At 48.6% G+C, this 12500-nt stretch overlaps 1 protein-coding gene and 1 pseudogene across 2 annotated transcripts in view; one reads left to right on the top strand and one right to left on the bottom strand.

Moving 5' to 3' along the window:
- cacna1ab (calcium channel, voltage-dependent, P/Q type, alpha 1A subunit, b) overlaps positions 1–12500 on the top strand; it is a gene marked incomplete at both ends in the record, with an annotated part of 374254 nt that overhangs the window by 89006 nt on the left and 272748 nt on the right.
- LOC310774921 (AMP deaminase 1 pseudogene) lies at positions 2181–4403 on the bottom strand (annotated as a pseudogene). The gene has a single exon. The product of its transcript is annotated as an AMP deaminase 1 pseudogene (transcript).

The following is a 12500-nucleotide window of genomic DNA, read 5'->3' as shown; positions in this document are numbered from 1 at the left end:
GATTTATTTTCTTTCTGAAATCCCCCCCTCCCCCCCCCCCGCTGCTCCACCCTCCGTCGATCTGGGGAGAGCCGAGACTAGCACCATGCTTCCTCCGACACATGCGCAGTTTGCCAGCCGCTTCACCTGACAGCGGGGAGCGTCACCGGCGGGACGTAGCACGTGGGAGGATCACGCTATTCCCACCAGTTCCCTTCCACCCCGACCAGGCGCCCCGACTGACCAGAGGAGGCGCTAGTACAGCGACCAGGGCACATCCCCCCCAATCTGTACAGACTAAATATTCCGATGAGAGCTCTCACTCAGCACATACAGTACAGTACACGCAGACACGTCTTTTCAGACGTTGTAGTCGACTACTTGTAGTTGAACTATAGATGAACTACATTTTTCAGTCGCTTGCTGGTATAGTTCAACTTACATATTCTCATAGTGAGGGACTACTTTTTGCTCATTGTGTTGACTAGGCTCTCTGTGCCTGACGAAACGTCCCAGAACTCACCAGATGGACGACTTTCAGTATTCAAGCAACCGAGCTTGAGAGTAGAATAAGACCTCCAAATAAGGGCTGTTTACCTGCCAAAGACGAGAGCAACAGCTGACCAGCCATCGCAAACATTTAGCAGCATTTGGCTGGTGGCTGGTGGTAACTACCCACACCCCGCTACCTGACCAAGGGGATAACTTCCAACAGCACCGCTTCGTTATGGCGCTTTATTATAGGCTCACTCCTTGTTTCAGCACCTTGGACAGTGCCAAAGAAAGCCTCGGAAATCTGCCTGAAAGCAACCAGAGCAGAGACGGCGTCAAAGTCCTGCAAATCCCAAGTAGTTGCGCCCCGAAGCACCCAGAGTGTGTCTGCTCGCTGTCTGTCTGCTCCCTGTCTGTCTGTCTGCTGTCTTGTCTGCTGTCTGTCTGTCTGCTGTGTGTCTGCTGTCTGTCTGTCTGCTCGCTGTGTGTCTGCTGTCTGTCTGCTGTCTGTCTGCTGTCTGTCTGCTGTCTGCTCGCTGTCTGTCTGCTGTCTGTCTGTCTGCTGTCTGTCTGCTGCTTTAGTGCAGCTCTTGTCCTTATCCTTCAGCCGCTGTCAAACACCTCACAGATGAACACATTTCAAAGGGCTTCTGTGTGTGTGTGTGTGTGTGTGTGTGTGTGTGTGTACGTGTGGATCTATGTGCAATTGTATGTGTGTGCGCGCGCATGTGTGTGTGCGTGTGCATGTGTGTGTTGTAGCCTAGGGAAGGGTCACTCCCAGGGATTAACTGCCCCCCCACGACCCCTCTCACCCCCACCCTCCCATCCCCTTCTTTTTATTTGGGAGGTGACAGCTTGCTTGGTTTAGCCCGAGCAAACAGCTTGCTTGGTTTAGCCCGAGCAAACAGCTTGCAGAACGCCATCAAAGACAGCTCAGATGCCGGAGCCAGAGCGCCAGACGGCTCGGAGGAGAGAGGAACGAAGGAGAGATAAAAACCTCTTTTCATTTGTCCTCAAAATAACAGCGCATCCTCAAAAAGAACGCTTCCAAACCTCTCCAGCTCTCCTTCTGACTGCTGTTTGGATTAGATTGTTGCTGTTTGCATTAAATGCTAGTTCAACTCTGTTTACTGGCAATGTCTCTTTAGGGCCACAAGAAGAAAGCAAGTGGCCAGGTCACCGATGATGTCCGACAGTTGTATGTCCACTCCCCACCGAGTGGGCGGTAGCTTTCTACTGCCAATGGAGTAGCAAATACTGTAGTTCCTCGAACGGCCACTTGAGGCAGGCTGCAGAAGTGAGTCAGGCCCATAGACCCCATTATGTTAAAATGCCCATACACAGTAAACATGTTTACAGGCTGGTTGTGTGTAGCTGATTTCACCTTTCATCACAACTTTATGGGTGTGACCTTTTATATGATTCACCCATTTAGAGTAAAACAGACTGTTTTGGGCGTGATTGACAGGTCGCCTGTCCAGTGATCTCACAGCTTGCAGATCACGGACCAATAGCAGGGGGGGAGCTGCGGCTCTGTCTCATGCCATCTCACATGAGCTGTGTGAAATCCAAGATGACAGCGGCCCAAAACGCTAAACGGAGACGGTCCAAAACGTCAGTCATCAGTGATGTCCCTCCAGCAATTGTGATTTCGTCGGTGGTGTGTCACTCGAGCATTTGTGATGTCATCGCTGATGTCACTCGAGCAATTATGCGATTTCATCGACGATGTCAGAATTCAGGCCCTCCTTGATCAGGTTGAGCTCGTAGCACAGGGTCTCATAGCGGTAGGTCATGCGGATCTGGGCCACATTGGTCTTGCGGATGTCATTGCCCTCTGGACCCTCCTTCAGATAGTCGGGGCCCAGGAACAGACTCTTCTCCTCATCTGACAAGCTGCTCTGCAACACGCTGTTCCTTGAGATCTCACACATGTCGCAGGTACTGAGCTTGAACACCTGTGCTGCGATGGCATACTCCTCCATCAGGGGCTCCTTGGTGTAGTGAAACTGCATGGGGTCGTCAGTGGACAGGGAGACCACCAGGCCTTTCTTGTGGAACTCCAGCAGCGGGTTCTTGGCGTACTTCAGGAACAGGCTGTTGTTGCTCAGGGGGGACATGGCGATGGGGATCTTGGCCAGGAAGTACAGGTACTGTAGCACAGGACTCTTCTTTAGGTTGAGGCCATGAGAGATGTTGTCGGCGGTCATGAAGCAGGTCATCAGATGGGTGACGGAACCGGCCTCGCCACAGTGAGGCCGGAACATAAACGTGTTCATGCCCCTCTGCTTGCGGAGCTGGTTGAGCATAGCGATGTTGGCGTACATGTAGTAGGTGTAGTAGGCGTAGGAGGGGTTCTTGGCTATGTCCCACTCCTCCGGCTTGGGGCTCTTGGCGCTGAAGATGTGGCCGCTGTGCTTGGACTCGTCGTCCACACTGTCGAAACCTGTCACGTGCTTGAGGAAGATACTGAGTTGGGGGTTGGCTTGTGGTTCGATGGTGGCCTGGAACACAGGCAGGAAGATGTTCTCCAGCATCTTACCAAAGTGGGGCACGAAGTCCCTGCCTCTGAAGACGTCATAGATCCTGGGCACTTGAATCATCCACTTGAGGTTAGGAGAGAAGATTCTGTGCATGACAAACCAGCCAGCCAGCTTGGCCCATTCGTCGGGCTTGCAGCCGTAGATGGACAGACGAGGCTCAGCATACTGGTACTTGGCATCCTCCAGGTCGCTGGCTACTTCCTTGATGATGTTGGCAAAGTACTCTCCGTTGATGTGGTTCTCCGTCTTCATGTACAGGTCGCGCAGCTCGCTGGCTCCCACTGGGTTGTACTTGGCATTGAACGTATCGAAACGCTGGAAGGTCTGTTTGCCCGCGTGCACATCCAGGGAGTCCACGGTGAGGTCATAGGGATGCAGGTTGAGGCTCTGGAAGAGCTCCTTCATGGTGACCTCCCGGTCGCCCAGCTTGTGCACGACGCGCTCTGCGTCCGCGTTGTACGACCGCTTGATGAAACGCAGCAGGTGCTTCTGATTCATGCAGGCGGCGGCGTGGATGTGCGTGTCCACCTTCCTGCAGTTGTAGAAGTCCCTGTGGCGGTTGAGCTTGAGCTCCTTCAGTTCCTCCATCTCGTTGAGCAACTCGTGCACGTTGAACTTGGACATGAGGAACTTCAGGCGGCGGTGAGTGTACGTCTTGGTCGGCCCCTGTGTGATGAGCGTGATGAGGAAGTTCATGTCGTCGATGAAGGTGTCGTAGTCGACGCAGGGCATGTCTACGGGCCGGTGCTCGTCAGCCGAGGCGACGTCGTCGTAGACGTAGATGACGCCGTCTCTCATGCGGGCGACGTAGCCCAGGTTGTTGGGCAGGCCCTTGGTGTCGAACGGGTCCTCCCCGTTCTTTGGAGGAGATGTGAACACTGGCAGTACTTCGTCGTCAGGCTTGAAGGGCTCTCCCTCCATCTCACGCAGGTACTTGGAGCAGGTGCGGGGGAAGCGCTGGTAGGCCAGCCTCATGTACTTCTCCCTGATGGTCAGTGCACGGTACAGACCTGTGCAGGACAGCTCAAAGTCATCCATGGTCACCCCAGAGGTGTAGTCTCCAATGATGTCCATTCTTTGGAAGTCAGGCACTTCCAGGGTGGGACTGTCCACCTCCACTGCCGCGACCTGGGTGGCAGCCACGGCCTGCTGCGCCGGGGCTGCCACTGACACCCTGCGCTGGGGCCTCTTCTTGCGTTTCACAGCATCATCTGTGCACAAGTGATGGGCCATCTCATGGTGGCGCATGGGACAGTCCTCATCCACGTCGAACAGGGAGATCTCGTCATGGGCGGCATCTTCATTGGTCTCAGATGCAAACACCTGCTCCGCAAAGGCCCGCATCTTATCATCAGTCTTCTCCTGACCTCGCAATAAGACTTTAGGCATATTCCACAAATGCTCCCTGAGGACTGGCAACGGTGGAATAAATCTTCAATATATAGACCAATCACAGCTCATACTGATGTCAAATGCCATACGCTGATGATGTCATCGGTGTCATAATCACATATAATGTCACAGATTCACACCTCATACTGCTATGACATCACTGATGATGTCATATGTATACATCACTGACGATGTCATAAATCGCATAATGTCACAGACAAGTGATAAGTGCATTACCAGGGTCTTGAAAAGTATGAAAAGTTGATAAACCAATTTAGGGGAAATTAAGGCCTTTAGAAAGTATTACAAAGTCTTAATCGCCATTTGAGAGGTATTACATTTTGTAGGTATTGTGTTGATTGTATTAAATGAGGATAAATGACGTAATGTATGTCATTTAGCAGACGCTTTTATCCAAAGGGAATTACATTTTGCCAAAAGTAGTGAAATCAACTCTCCAGCCTAAATCTGGCTCTGTCTGAAGCTGACTGACTGACTGAGTGACTGAGTGACAACCCTGAGGACAAATTGTCCATCATCAGAGATCAGAGACCAAAACATCAACGATGTCATAAGTCATACCTCAGGGTGTCGGCCTAAGCCTTTGTTCACACCATATCGCCAAAGCCACGCTGAAGCTGAGCTCATGCTAAGCCGGTCACACTAGAAGCACTCTCTTTTCCTCAGCTCCTTGCTCGGCGCGCCTTGCCCCCCCCGCCCACAACTTACATTGACTTCATGCCTGGCAGCTTCACGCTTGGAAAATAGAACAGAATCCTGAACGATCGCTTCAGCGCAGCGTCAGCGTGGCGTGGCATGCGTCTGGTGTGAACGGTCTCACCTGTTAACAAGGATGCCGAAATGAAACTGCGGGGCTTCAGCGTAGCTTCAGTGTGGCTTGAGCGTAGCTTTGGCGTATGATGTGATCGAATGCTAAATCTGGCTCTGTCTGAAGCTGACTGATTGATTCACAACCCTGAAGGAGAATGACATCTTGTTCATTTTCTATTTTATTTTTTGCCAGGCAGCTATAGAGAGCCAAAGTGAACGGCATTTCCTGCCTTTCTCTCGGTACCAGCGTCTGAAAAAATATGAATGGGGATGAACGGCGAGGGTCGATACTTTTTTGATCCAGTTTGAGACCCCTTGCACGGGGGCCATTTTGTGTCGAAAAGTCAGAATAAACACAGGTGCAAGCAAAACACTAATGAGGGTTTTCAAATTCCAACCATGGAAGTTGGAAACCCTCATTGCACCTGTGTTTACCCTGCCTTTTCGTCACAAAATGGCCCCCGTGTGAAGGGTCTATTGTGCCACGGGGTACACGTGTAGATTTTGTCCATTTAAAAGAGAACTATGCATGTCAAGAAAGTCGCAGTTTGTTCTGAAAAAACCTAAGGTTTAGTTTAGTCAATCGACTACATCTCTCACAATTTACATCGCACCATTAACAACACAGACTGCAGGAGAGAAGTTATGCGACTGGTTGTGCGTATCTTTCTGATTCATAACTTATAGTGCCACAGTTTTACCAGAAACTGCGACTTTTCTCACTTGCAAAGTTATCTTTTACATTGACAAACATGATATGTGTACCCTGTGGCACAATTCAAACGGGATTAAAAAAGTAGAGTCTCTCGCCGTTCAGCCCCATTCATATTTTTTCAGACGCTGGTACAGAGAGAAAGGCAGGAAGTGACGTTCACTTTGACTCTCCAATAGTGCTGCACGAATTGGGGAAAAGGTGCGATTAGCGATTATGGTGGACAATATTGCGATTTGCGATGAGTTTTTGACGGTATGATAACCTTGGACAAAAATACCACGGTTTCACTTATCACAGACTAAAAAATATATGAAATATATTAAAATATAAAATATATTAAAAAATGAAGTATAAAACAATTTGAAATAAAATTATCTTTCAAACAATATAAAACATTTTATGATCAGAAAACAGCATATATTTTTTATAATAAAATCTTTACAAATGATATCGCCATGTACTCGTCACAACATCCTGTGATATCAGTCTATGTTTGAGACAGGAAACACAACAGAAAAATCTAAACTGCAGCACTGTGTTTACAGCACATAGGCTGTGTAAGATGGCTCAGACTGCAAAGTTACTTATGTCAGTACAGTAATTATAATACAACGAGTAATACACACGCAGTTTATTTCTTTTGTAGCGAGATTACAGATGGCTTTAAATGCCACACTCATGTGACTTTTTTTTGAGAGAGAGAGCGAGGTTACGTGCAGACTTTACGTGCAGACCCTGAAGGTGTCACCTGCAGGCTGACTGTCTGGAGTGTTTTATCTGCTCTCAACACGGTTAATCTCGCTATATTCTTCATCACAGCGGCTCATTACCTGCATGCTGTACACTTAAACGTGCACTAGGTCTGCATAAGCACCCGCAGCTCTCTCACCATATAAACGTTATATAATAACAAGCGCAAATTCCGACTGCGGCCAGTCAGAGTTGTCATGTTGCAACAATGGGTGTGTGCATAAGTGATTTGTGACAGACATTGATTATTTGCCATAGATAGACATTGTGACATCATCAGTCAATTGTGATGGAGAGAATGTAGGGAAACAGTGGATGGATGAATCCAGAAGGAGGTGGTAATGCTACATAAATGATACCAACTGCCATAAAACACCACAGAAGAAGAAGAATTGTGATGTCATCAGTGTCGTCTGTCACTCACAAATCACTTACACCGAGCAATTGTGATGTCATCAGTGAAGACGTCATCAGTGAGTTTCATCAGCTTATTATGGTAAAGCACTGATGATGTCAGACCGTACATGCTAAGCACTGATGATGTCATACACCTTATGAGGTCATAAACACTGATGATGTCACTTCACACACAGCCCTCCACAATAATGAGGTCATATACATTGTGACATCATCAGTGGTGACACCCAGCTACCGTTTAGGGTGGCCCCGCTTGGGAAGCCACTGCTCCCTAGATCACTGATCCCTACTGTGCCCATCCGTGTGACACACGTCACTTATAACAATCCCGTGACAGAATGATGCAAACGCATCAGTGAGGACCAACATGCTTTGGTGGAACCAACAGTGACTTAGTGGCCATTTGTGGAACTATAAAGCTTTCAGAATCACTTCCGCAGATTCCTCTTCCAAGCCCACTGGTCATAAGTGATGTTATCAGTTCTGATGTCATCGGCATGCGATTATGTCTGTGGGTCAATTGTGATGTCATTCCCAATTCACTCCCATGAATGCAGATTTTACAGCAGAAATTTAATTAATTAATCTTGATTTGGTTAATTAATACTTTCCCCAATGCACATGCATTCATAAACTGTCCCCTAAAAAAATACTGTGTCGTGTTCAGTCACGTCCAACTAACTATGTTGATGCGTTCACTCAAAGCCAAGCTGTCGGCATGTTGGATGACACGAGTGAAAACACAGTATAGGCCTATAGCCTATAGGACGAATCAGCGTGACGTCACTTGACACCCAGAAATGCGGAATCCTGCGGCAGTTAATAGTATGAGTTGTGCCAAACAAACGTTAATATCTCAAAAACTATACATCACATTGCTTATATTTTGACATTCTGAGCGAGAGCAGAAGTAGCTAAAGAGTTTGATGTATAATAATATGCGTGTCGTGTTAAAGTTGTGTGAACTGTCGCAGTTTTTAAAATGTAAACAGAGTTAACCGGCTAGAGTCGGACACTCTAGCCTCGCGCCACTTGGGCTCCATAGGGTTCCATTGCCGTTGCCACCCAGTGGGATTTTTTTTAACTTCCTGCTTCAGCACTGGACCAGAGATTTTCATCTGCCATTTATTTTCCCATAGATATTTCATAAAATGCTTATAAAAAATGTTTTACTTCGTCAAACCAAACGGTTCAGCTATATTTAGAATCTGGAGAGACCATAGAACATTTCACTCGGACCAAAACTTTAAAAAACTACATCGAAAAAAAGGCGTGTTCCACCCCCAAATCGAGTGGGATTCAGCGTATTGTCGTGCTACGCAAGTGGGATCCGCGGAGTACCAGGCAGCCAGCTGCTTCGTGCGGAGGGAGCGGACAATCCGATGAATGGGTGCTGCCCGCCCGCCTGGAATCTCCGAGGGCAGACCCCTGACAACCACGCTCTCAAGCGCGCGCCTTTTACGCTATTTCTGTAAATACGATATCCCTGGAATGCGCGTTTTAACGAGCCAGTTACATTTCTTTGCATTCTTAGAGATTATAGTTTTTGTTTTTTGTTCATGTTTCTAACAATTGGCCAAGTTAGTAGTTAGTTTATGGGATAGGAATTCTGCAGATGACAGGCACTAGGCGTAGGCGCCATTTTCTACTTCATTTGGAAGAGAAAATTATCCTGAAATGAAGATTTGATTGACAGCTGCATGTCGTGATATGATTGGTTGAAATGGGGTAGGAATTTGATAGTACAAGGTGACGTCAGCAAACTGTACATTACTTTTATCAATGAAATCTTGAAAAATGCACTTTTGATGTGAAAAAGTGTGAAAAACTAAAGAAATTAGACTTTTGTGATTTTGTTTGCATACATCATTAAATAGGTGCACTGCATACCCAGGTATATGAACTAAAAGAAAAGAAAAGTCATTTATGAGTTCAGCTCGACTTTAACTTCTCACCATGTAGAATGTGAAATGTAATGCATGCTCTGCGTTGTGCTTGGTCACCATGTAGAATGTGAAATGTAATGCATGCTCTGCGTTGTGCTTGGCCGGCCGGGTAGGTCTGAGTCAACAGTGAACAGTGAATTGGACCGTGCTGCTGCGGCTGCTTTTGACACTTGGCATCCATGAGGGGAAGCCGTGAGCATCACAGCCTCCAGGGGCCTCAGCGGGCCAAACCCTCAGCAATGGAAAACACAAACGCTCTTGTCTCAGGGATTTCCAAACCTATCGATTACATTTCTGGGCAGAAGTGGAGCAATAGCCTCTCTGATGAATGAGTTGATTTGATCTATGTGATGAATTATTTGACTTATATCACCAATATGAGCTTATTACTAGTCCTGAATGCCCCGCCCCCCTGCTGTGATTTTTTTTGTCTTTTTTTTGCTTGCCTTTATGTAAATATGTATGACTCATTTAGCTTGATATTTAACCTACTCTGGATTATAATTAGGCTTTTAAGAACTACAGTATGTAGTGGTCTTCCAGAGTTATTTTTATTTTCTCTGTTTATATACAGACAACAGTTTTTACATACACAATAACCCTGAGGCTGCTGCGCGCTGCACGCTTGGAAAATAGAACAGAAGCTGAAACTTTCGGTTCAGCGTAGCTTCACGGCTCATGCACACCATGAAACGCTCGGCGGCATGCCTCCTGTGAAAGCCTCTTTGACGCTGCATCTTGATAGGCTGTCTTGCTCTATTTCCGCATCTGATTGGTCCATTTCAACCTCGCGCCCCCTGCCGCAGGAACCGCCCAGCGTTTCGCTGTCACAGACTAGAGGCGGCTTGTCTCTGATCGGCTTAACGCTCGAAGGGCGGGACTAGGGCGGGACCTTTCGTTAAGCTACCCAATGACAGCTCTTCCTACACATTTCCTCCCCCCACCCTTCTGTGTAGGCTACATCTACCTGAAAACGTTTCTACAGCTCCAAGCTGGAAGCTGGTTTCCACGCCCACAAAACGCTGCGACAACAGCGGAACAGCGATTTTGCCATTGTAGGTGTGCACGAGCCGTTAAGCTTCTGGCATACTCTTTGCGCCCAGCGGCGATTATGACGTCATCGCACGGGGCGCGTCCATGGAGATTTTTCTATCAGCGCATCGGGTTTTGCTGCATGTGCCTGTGAGATCTCCGTGGTAGGCTATCAGCGGATATCTGCTGTGATTGAGTCCTCACTGTCGTAAAGTCGCCTAAAAGCATGATGTTCGATTATAACGAACTAGTTGTGTGGCTTAGCCTTCCCAAATGTTGAGGGTCGTTTTTTAGAATTTAATATATAGAATTGGGAACGTTACATTCAATTTCATTCAGACTGCCTGGAGCCTGGAGTTGCGCACTGAGTATGTTGTGTTTTGGCCCGCGCAGAGTGCGTGCGCCCTCGGAGCCCCGCCTCCAGCGCGTGCGCGAAGAGTATGCCAGAAGCTTATGCCAGAAGGCGTGGCTTCAGCGTGGGCGGCGCAGCTGGTGTGAAAGGACCCGCTCGCCTGTTAACAAGGATGCCGAAATGAAACTGTGTGGCTTCAGCGTGGGATTGGCGTATGGTGCAACGTGCACTAAAACTTGGTACAGTAGCCTACCTGCAACCATGTCCTGCTAGCTTGTCAGGAAGGGCTAAATAACACTCCAAAGTTAGGCTAAATTTGGGCGAGGGAAAAAAAACATTTTCAAGACAGCCTAATGTTGACAGGTGTGTGTGTGTGTGTGCGTGCGTGCGCTTTGAACCAGTCATGCTCTTTCTTAGTTTTTCTGATGCTATTATTGCATGCATGGTTAACTCAGCGCATTTGATTTCATATGGGGGGGGGGGGGGTTGGTGTTGGTGGAAGTGGAAGTGGTCCCTCGGAAATGTGGTTTGGTGGGCTACAGTTGTGAAAAGTTTGGGAACGGCTATCCATCTGACGCCCATGCATCTCCAACGTGCACCGTGTGGAGGGGGGGGGGGTGGGGGGGGTGGGTCGCCGTGCGTCGTGGTGCGCTGCAAGGCTTGGCCACGGATGTGTGCGTGGCGCTCGCTCGGTTCCCGACCGTCAGAGCGATCAGATGCTCAGTGCGCGGCGGCTCAAGCTCAACCCCGACGGGTGAAAAACTGCGAGAGAGCAAGTGGAGGAAAAACGCGCTCCGCTGCCCCGTTTTCCTTTCTTCTTTTCTCGTTTCCAAAGATTAATCTCCAACAAGGGGGGATACAGGCAGCCTAGTTGGAGCCGGACCGACTGCGCTTTCGCTCACTTTCCCCCGGGGGGTGACTGTGAGGGAAGGAGAAAAAACGGAGGGAGAGAGAGAGAGAGAGAGAGAGAGACTGAGAGAGAGAGAGAGAGAGAGAGAGAGAGAGAGAGCGGGGGAGAGACTGGACTTGCTACTGTAGCTGCCTCTGCGGGGCTGGTCGCTTCTTCTTCTGGTTGGGAGAGCCTTTTTGGGGGCGATGGTGCTGCTGGGCGGGGATGGTGCACGGTGTCTGCCCGGTGCCAGAGGCGGAGGAGAAGATGCGAGCTGCTGCTACAACACACGCGCGCCACAGCCGTTTTTTCCGTCCCAGAATTGATGATGGTGCTGCCTCTCCCCAGCGGTCTGTTTCTGCTCCTCCGGATCCTACTCGTCCGGGATTCTCGTTCTCCCAACAACATTGGATTATAGATGATTATTGTGGACATTGATTTTTTTTGTAATTTGTATTTCCTCCACACATTTCGAGGGGGGAGGGAGAGATTGATAGATTGAGGACCGGTGTGTGTTTTCGTCTCCAAGTGCGCGCAATCACGCCCAAAAAAATCAGTGACTGACGCGTTTGGAGGAAGCAGAGGAGGAGGAGGAGGGGCTGGGGGGGGGGGGGGGCGGATACCGCACCGTCCATCACCAAATATCAACAAATGTCACCGGGCAGCACGGATTTTGGGGAAGCCCCCCTTCGTTGGCGTTTGCGTGTAACCCAAGCGCTGTGGTGGCACTGAGGAGAGGTGGCGCTGGGGGATATATTTGCCGCGCCGCCAGAATCCACACGATTGCGGATATATATGGAACAGAATTATTTATTATAACAAAATATTAATTATTAAAGGTTTCACTCGTATCTAGGCTATTTCTATTTTTACCTCGCTGGGAAAAAAAACAAGGGACCTATATGGGAGGAAGAAAAAGACAACTGCAGACCCTGTGAAGATGCACTAGGCTGTTGAGGGGAAGAAGAAGAAAAAAAGACGCAGTCTCCAGCTATAGGGGGGTTGCCTTTAGTGGAGATCTATGATTGCAATATTTATTTAATTGCCAAGCTGCCCAATCTATGCATCGTTATCGCATGTGTTCAGATGAAGAATGATCGACGCGTTTGCCTATTGAAATGCAAGAGAGCCCGCTCACTCATGGAGAGGATTTTCCCAAACC

The sequence above is a fragment of the Poromitra crassiceps genome (genome assembly GCF_964638095.1).
Source record: "Poromitra crassiceps genome assembly, chromosome: 4".
Taxonomy (NCBI): Eukaryota; Metazoa; Chordata; class Actinopteri; order Beryciformes; family Melamphaidae; genus Poromitra; species Poromitra crassiceps.
Note: the sequence above shows the minus strand (reverse complement) of the source record. Positions and strands in the feature narration are given on the sequence as shown.